This window comes from Artibeus jamaicensis, unplaced genomic scaffold (genome assembly GCF_021234435.1).
Source record: "Artibeus jamaicensis isolate MK-2021 breed Jamaican fruit bat unplaced genomic scaffold, CSHL_Jam_final contig_851, whole genome shotgun sequence".
In the NCBI taxonomy this organism is placed as follows: Eukaryota; Metazoa; Chordata; class Mammalia; order Chiroptera; family Phyllostomidae; genus Artibeus; species Artibeus jamaicensis.
Genome location: NW_026521986.1, coordinates 3,010,154 through 3,019,074, shown reverse-complemented (window position 1 = coordinate 3,019,074; position 8,921 = coordinate 3,010,154). Strand labels below are relative to the sequence as shown.

Sequence of the window (8,921 nt, the reverse complement as noted above, 5' to 3'; positions counted from 1 at the left end):
CTTTAATTGTGCCCCAAGTTTCCCTTTGAACTATGCATTTTTTAAAAATACTTCATTTATTTGTAGAGAGAGAGGGAAAGGGAGGGAGAAAGAGAGTAAGAGAAACATCAGTGTGTGGTTGCCTCTCACATGTCCCCCACTGGGGACCTGGCCTGCAACCCAGGCATGTGCCCTGACTGGGAATCGAACCGGCGACCCTTTGCTTCACAGGCCTGTGCTCAATCCACTGAGCTACACCAGCCAGGGCTGAACTATGAAATTTTTTTCCTTTGCTTCTTGGTGTCTCTTAGTGACCTTTTGCCACTGTCTTATCTGGCTGGGACCCATGAATCCCGATGTTGGAGATTACTCTTTTACTCACACTGTACTGCTGACCCTGACACCTCCTGGCTCAGTTTCCGTCCAGCTCACATCTCACTAGGTGGCACAGTCAGTGCTGTGGAGGACCTTTAACTGTGATGATCAGACTGAGAGGTAGGGTGCGGTGAATGTGTTGTTTCTCTCTCCGGACCTTGTGGGGAGTACAGCTTCACTCTCAGGGTTAGAGATATCAGAGCACTTTCAGTGATGGTCCTGGGAAGTGGAGCCAGGCCAGGCTCCTACAAAGGACGGGCAAGTGCTCAGTCTGTGGGCTCTGGTCACTTCTAGTAGCAGTTGATTTCCTGCTTTGTACTTCCATTCTCTTATCCTCTAACCCTTAAGTAAAATTTTTATTCAGAAGTTGTGGCTTCACATTAGCTATACCTCAGAGACTCTAATGGAGTTTCCCCCACATGAATGAAGGTAAAAAAGAAAGAACAGATCATAGGCAGATCATAGGCAGCAGGTGTGCTTGGTGGTGTGGGGATCTCACACAGTGGGAGTTTGCTATCGTGACGAGGTGGTCATGGCAGAAAAAAGATAAGCACACTTGTAGCACAGCCTGGGAAACTTTTAGATAGTTCCCTCGGTCCAGCCAGCAGGGTCTATTGTAATTCCTGTATTTAGTGGAAGTGTGACCCGTAACCTTACTTTGTATTTACAGGTTGTTAAAGCCTGGAAATTTGGAAAAGACCCATTAAAGTTTATCTTGCTAGTTTTGGCCCAGTATTTCAGACTAGTTAGAGTACTTGGAATTTTGTTTTTATCATCCATCATATTAATCATTCTTTTCGGTTATAATTCTGTTCATTTCAAAACACAACCTTTTTTCTTTTTAACTGTTATCCAAACCTAGAATAAAAATGTGGAGTTAGGCCCTGGCTGGTGAGCTATGGAAGGGGAGAAGAATACATGATTCTCCCTTGTGGAGTTAGGATAGTGACTGTGGCACAGCACTGTGGCCCTCCTCGCGGTTCTAGAACTATAGCTTAATCCACACTTTAAAAAATCTGCCCCTTTTTTCCATGTCTGAGCTAAGGAGATTATTTTCCTATTCCAGGATTCTGGCATCCCTCTCATTGTCCATTGATTCCCTAAAATTCTTGGTTGTGACTCAGAGACCATTTCAGCAAGTTCCTGATGGTCTGGGAATGTAATTCATCAGAGTTTATAAAGTTGAACTCATTCAACATGGTTATGTTTCTTTCTAATGTCTATCTACTAGACAGTTGTTTACTAACAATTACTTAAAACTGTTAAAAGGTGAAGAGATTTTTGGGTAGAAAGCTGAAAATGCCTTGCACTTACGTGCTCAATACATATTGAGTGAATGGGTGATTGTAGGATAATTAAATGAGTTAAATTAAATTAAATTAAATCCATTAAATGAATGGATTTCTGACCAGTTAGGGACACCATTGGTGTGTTGACAGTGAAAGTATTTCATAACTAAAAGAACAGGATATCTGATTTACATAAGTTATTATAAATTTACCAGGTAAAATATTATCAATCAAATACCAGGCTGCTTCCTTTAGGTAATAGGAGTGCTATTTTAGCTAATCATAAATTAGTGTCTAAGTAGATTATGTGTTAAAAGACTTGACTTCCAACTTTTAAACTAGCAGAATGAGGTTAAGACTTTTATGGTCTGTAAACCTACTTAATTCTGTTGCTTATTAGTGTTATTCATCACAGTGGTTTATATGATTTTATTTAGGTCACAAAATCTTTCTTTCTAGATATAGGAGTCCATAATTGAAAACAAAATAAAAGGAGTCCTTGGGTGAAACGATTGGGAATGACTAGACAAAATCTCTAAGGCTTCTTTCAATCTAACATTTTACATTTTTTAAAATCAGCTTTACAGAGCTATAATTTACTTCCAACAAAATTTACCAGTATTAAAATATAAATTTCAAGCCCTGGCTGATGTGGTTTAGTTGTTTGGAGAATTGTCCCTTAGACTGAAAGGTCACAGGTTTGATTCCCAGTCAGGGCACATATCCAAGTTGCAGTTTGATCCCCAGTCAGGGCACGTACAAGAAGGCAGCCATTAGATGTTTCTCTCACATTGATTCTCTCTCTCCTCCTCCTTCTTTCTTTCTCTTTTTCCCCTCACCCGTTTCTCTCTAAAAAAGGCAAGAAAAAATGTCCTCAGATGAGGATTTTTTAAAAAAATAAATTTCAATAACTTCTAAGAAAAAAAAAACTATGTTTGTTTGGAAAAAAACCTCTAATTTGTAGATGAATTCTGAGTTCTCTGTTACTCATTATTTTCCTATATGAAACAATTTTATTTGAACCCTTTGTATTTAGCTTTAACATTAGCATCATTATTGTCATCAGGGCTGTTTGCTCCAATTGTTGAGACATCTGACAGAATTTTCCAGAATGCATTATCTTCATTTCTATATAAATTATTTAAGTTATCACACTTTAAACCAGAACATGGTACTATCACTGCATGTAAATTGCATTAGGAGAGTAGGTTTTTCTTTTTTATCTTGTAGGTGAATGATCTCTACAACAAAATCACTGTATTTACTCATTATTTTATTTTAGTTTTAATTCAACTTTTGAACAGGCAATTATTCACCTGGTTATAAAATCAAAATATGCAAAATATACAGTGAAAATTTTTTCTTTCACCATTCTCTTCCATCTGCTTAGTTGCTCCACCAAACCTGAAACCACCATTTATACAAATTTCTTGAGTATCACTCCAGAGTTTATTTATTCACAAATGAATATACAAGGTCCCATTTTTCCTATTTTTAAAAAACATCTGGGACTCCCAGTCAAAATGGAGGCATAGGTAAACATGGCTTACCTCCTTGCAGAACCATAGCAAAAATTACAACTAGACTACAAAACAAATGTCACCCAGAATCAAAAAATTGAGTTGTATGGAAGTCTGAGAAACAAGGAATTAAAGAAGTCACATTCATCCACATGTGTAGGAGGGACAAGAGATGTGGAGATGCATGGAGAGGCATGGAGTCACAGAGATGAAGAAATATGGAAGGGTGGTCCCACATCCATGTGTACTGAGTAAAAATAGGGAGGGACACTTTGGAAGAGAGGGATCCCAGACCCACACCAGATCACCAAGCCCACGGTTCCACTGCCAGGAAGGTAAGTCCCCATAACTTCTGGCTGTAAAAACCAGTGGGGGTTGGGGCAGTGGAAGAAACTGAGGGATTCTCAATAGTCTCCTCTTAAAGGGCCTGCAATGAACTTAGGACTTAAGCAGACTTATTCCCTCTGGGCTTCAGCACCTGGACAGCAGCTGGAAAGGCACCAGTGGCACGTGGAAATTGAAGTGGCTGGCATCAGGGTGAGTGCCAAGGGACAACTTCCTCCCAGACAAAACTTCAGAGACTGGGCAGTGGCACTATCCCCTTTCTGAGCCCTCCCCGACACAGAGCTACAGAGCAGCGATACCATATCTGAGACTCCATCTATCTGGTTCTTACCAGTTGTCCTGCCATGATGACTACCTAGGGCTCTGCCTCATCCAACTTACTGATGTATTTTTCTACAATAGGCCACACTGCTAAGACAGGGAGTCAAAGCAGCTCTTACCTGGTAAATAGAAACAAACACAGGGAGGCTGCCAAAATGAGGAGACAAAGAAACATGGCCCAAATGAAAGAACAAACCAAAACTCCAGAAAAAGAACTAAACAAAATGGAGATAACCAATCTATCAGATGCAGCATTCAAAATGCTGGTTATGAGGATGTTCAAGGGAACTCACTGGATAGTTCAATGGCATAAAAAAAAAACCCAGGCAGAAATGAAGGTTATACTAAGTGAAATAAAGAAAAATTTACAGGGAACCAACAGCAGAGGGGATGAAGCCCAGAATCAAATCAATGATTTGGAACATAAGGAAGAAAAAATTCAATCAAAATAGCAAGAAGAAAAAAGAATCCAAGAAAACAAGGATAGGCTAAGGAGCCTCTGGGACAACATCAAATGTACCAACATTTAAATCATAGGGGTGCTAGAAGGAGAAGAAAAAGAGCAAGAAATTGAGGACTTATTTCAAAAAATAATGAAAGAAAACTTTCCTAATTTGGTGAAGGAAACAGACATCTAAGTCTAGGAAGCACAGAGAGTGCTAAACAAGATGGACCGAAAAGACCACAACAAAACACATCATAATTAAAATACCAAAGGTTAAAGATAGAGAATCATATAAGCAGCAAGAGAAAGGCAGAGTCACCTATAAAGGAGTTTCCATAAAATTGTTAGCTGATTTCTTAAAAGAAACATTGTAGGCTAGAAGGGACTGGCAAGAAGTATTTAAAGTGATGAAAAGCAAGGACCTACAACGTATGTTACTGTATCCAGCCAAGCTATTATTTAGAATGGAAGGTCAGATGAAGTGCTTCCAAGACAAGGTAAAGCTAAAGGAGTTCTTCATCGTCAAGCCATTATTATATGAAATGTTAAAGGGAGTTATTTAAGAAAGATCAAAATTATGACCATTAAAACTATGACCATTAAAATGGTAATATATTCACAACTATCAATAATTTAATCTATAAAACAAAGAAAGCAAACAAGAAGAACAGAAACAGAACTGTAGATATGGAGATCATTTGGAGGGTTATCAGTTGACAGAAGGAAAGGGGAGTTTGGGGAAAAACGTACAGGGGCTAAGAAGTACAAATTGGTAGGTACAGAATAGACAAGGAGATATTAAGAACAGTACAGGAAATGGAGTAGCCAAAGAACTTATATTCATGACCCATAGACATGAACTAAGGGGGAGTTGCTGGAGGGAATGAAATTATTGGGTGAATCAGGGCAAAGGGGTAAAAATTGAGACTGTTATATCGTAATCAATAAAATACATTAAAAAACAAAAAAAGGCTTGCATCTGAAAACAAAATAAAACAAAAGTCTGGCACCCTTTAGAATTCACTATCTGCCCTGGCTGGTGTAGCTCAGTGGATTGAGTGTGGGCCTGCAAACCAAAGAGTTGCTGGTTCGATTCCCAGTCATGGCACATGCCTGGGTTGTGGGCCAGGTCCTCAGTAGGAGGCACATAAGAGGCAACCACATATTGATGTGTCTCTCCCTGTCTTCCTCCTTCCTTTCCCTTCTCTCTAAAAATAAATAAAATCTTTTTTTAAATGTTTTTAAAAAATTAATCATCTTTCTCTAACAATCAGTGGGCCACTCCTTATTTTTCTTTTAGAAAAAAATATTTTGTAGAACTTCAAATTATTCTGACTAAAATTTCCTGGAATGAAACAGAGATTCTAGATTATCTTTGTCATAGTCATTCATACACTTAATTCATTCATTCAGCAAAAATCTATTGATTTTCTGCTGTGTCAAAAAAATCCTATGTTCACTTATAGGATTATAAAGATTATGTATCTTGCCCTTGAAGAGCATGTAGTACTTTAGGAGATAATGCTAAAGACATAAAGCTAAATAACCAATACAGATGTAGAAAATGCCAGAGCAGTTCAGAGAAGGGAGCCCTTAGTTAAATTCTACGGATCAAGGAAGGCTGTGGAAGGAAGATGGTCTTTGAGTTGAGCTATGAAAGTTGGGTCTATGTACCTGTAGAGATGAGGTGAGAAGAAAGGAAGAACATTTTAGGTTATATCTCAGCACTCTTGTCTGCAATTGACAGAAATTCAAAGTAGCTTAAACAAAGAAAGAAAACATGGGGGGATAATAAATAGCTCCTGTAACCAAAACCAGAAAAGACAGGGCTGGAGCTTGCTTCAGTGTCATTCCAACAGTGAAATAAAGAGTTGCCCCTCTGCTTCTAATTTAGACCTCTCTGAAAAGGACTGGCCTTGGTCGGCGGCTATACCCTGCTGTGAGTTGGGACGGGGAGGTACTGTGTTTGATGGCACCACCAGAAATACACTAATTTGCAGAGGAGCAGTTCCCTAGGGATGCTGCTATCAGAAGAGGGTAGGACAAGATGCAGGGCAGGCACAAAGCACGGAGTCCATTAACACCTGCATCATGAGCATGGAGGCAGCAAATTGTAGGCATGCTTTGAATATGGAGGGAAGCTCAGTTACATTTCAGAATAGGGCTGGGGCTAGTGTGAGGGAAGTGAGACATCTACAGCGCAAAATTTAAGGAGACACACTGAAAGTTCAGAAGTCAACCCTGAACTTACAGGACTCTGAGAGAGAGAGAGAATAAGGCTCTTTAAATTTTGTATGTTAGACACCTTGCCTCAAACCTAATTCTGGCCCTGTTTAGAAGAGATGCTCAATAGTGTTGAAAATCAATAGGTTGAGTAGTTTGATGAACTGTTGAGGGAACAGTTTTGATGGAATGATACAAGTAAAAGTCAGATTGCAGGAGGTTCAGGAGTGAGTATATAGGGAAGAAATGAAGGCAAGAAAGTAGGCTACACTCTTTATGAAGTTTGGTGGTAAGGGGATGACAGAGAAGGAACTGCAACTTGAAGGAAAAGCTGGGGTCCCAATAAGTTCATTTTATTTATTTTTAATATTAGCAATATCTGACCCAAAATGCAGTTATCTATGAGCATGAAATGACTTGAAGAGTTCCTGGCTCTCATCCAACCAAATGTAATTTTCTAGTAGCTTACCAGTGATGTCTGAATTGCTACCATTAGTGATTTGGAGTTATTGAATTAAAGGCTTATCTCCTAGCAGTTAGTAAGTACCCTTCCAGGCCCCCATCTGTAGGTAATTCATTAAGCTTTTAGCAGCTATTTGTGTGATGTGAATTGGTTTATCTGATGTGTGTGTGTGTGTGTGTGTGTGTGTGTGTTGTGGGGGGGATGGTGGGTGGGTGTGACAACTGAGAATAAATTTTGACAAAGGAAGAGAAGCACTGAAAGATTTTTTGACAGTTTGGGACGTGGTACCCATAAGGAGGCAAGGTGAAGAACTCCCAAAAGGAAAGGTAACAGATTCTAAAAGGTGACCTCTGAACCTCACAGTTCTCCCCAAAGCCAGCTCTCCATTTTCAATTTTAAACTCTCCCTCCATGCATCAATGAATCACTTTTAAAAACAGCTTTTGAGTATAACCTTGTCAAAAATTTCTGACAATATACTTTATGTCCCAGATAATAGAACAGTATACTGGACTTGGAGTCAGAAAACCTGTTTCAATGAATGCTCAATTATCCTATGCAGAGGCAGAATTATCTTGAAGCAAATGACACCTAGGTTCCAAATAACTCACATGCCTAGGCATCTTTCCAGACCCTGGGAGGGATCCTAGCAATACCTTCACATGATCATGCATTTTTGGCGAATCTGAAAAATAATTTAATTACACCAGACCACTGTCTCTTTCCATTCCTATTTTCCCTGTATCACACTGTCCCCCAGTTCTAGGTAGCCCTGGAGTAGCCACTGTCATTTCTGTAATCCAATAGATAAAGGGAGATTGGGTTGGAGATACAATTAGTTTAGGTTTCCTGGTATATATTTTTAATGTTTGTTCTCACTTTTGTGTATTTTTAGGGTATTGCTAGCTGCTTCGGTGCAGGGATGTCTTGCAGGAATATTCCTACTGCCCACTGTGCTGATCTTGGTGTCACCACGAGAATATATAAAGCCCTCGATCACAAATTGGTTAATGGGTGTTATCAATGCAAAGACTGTTTAGGATGGGTCACTGTTCAAGGAAACTTGAAAAGTCCTGAGATCTTACTGCCTATATATCAAAGCAACTATATAGACACCTTCCCAAATTTAATAACAAACCTAAAAATCACATATGGCATTACCAATACTGAGCTTTAAAGCTGAAAGAAGCTATTCTGAATAATAAGAAACTTGAAATCAACCCATACTGGAGGAAAACTGAATTACCTATTTGAGATTGCACTACAAAATTATTTGTCATATAAAGACATAATCAAAGAACATATAGGGAAAAAAGTAGAGAGAAAAGTATTCTAGAGGTATACGTGACAGGTAGTTAATAAAATGACTGTTAACATTTGTGGTATTTTGTTATTATTTGTATTGATGTTGGTTGTATTTGTCAGGTTTTAATATTTTTAATTCTTGTCCTTAGAAAATACAAAGACTATAAATGATTTGGAAATGAGACTGTACCAAACAACGGACAAGTACACCTTCCACACTTCTCTTTTATCTGGTCACTCAGAAATATAATGCTATCAGCTATGATTATTATTGCTTATTGCCTCACAGTACTTTTATCCACGTACCTGCCATAGTCTATGTGCTCTTCCACATACATTCAAGACCCCTTTTTTACATACCGATATGCCACATCTCTAGGGCCTGGTTGGAATACCCAAATTCTGGGCCATGTTGTCTTTTAACTGACATCAGCTATTTGATACACTTCACCTTCCCCTGATTTTTCTCATTTGTTGCTACAGAAAATAATGTTATTGGGTTTTTTCCTTCCACTTGTCTCATGACAGGCTCCTGACCAACTCACTTAAGTACCTGCACACGATTCAGAGATCTTTCAAAAATGAAGCTACTAGGTGTTTCAGACTCATTTTCTTACAAAACTGACGAAGCACCTGTAATGCGATTCTTCAAAACAT

At 38.8% G+C, this 8,921-nt stretch overlaps 1 pseudogene; it reads right to left on the bottom strand.

The window, feature by feature from the left end:
• Positions 1-8,425: 8,425 nt before the first annotated feature.
• On the bottom strand, positions 8,426-8,921 carry LOC128628568 (single-stranded DNA-binding protein, mitochondrial-like; annotated as a pseudogene).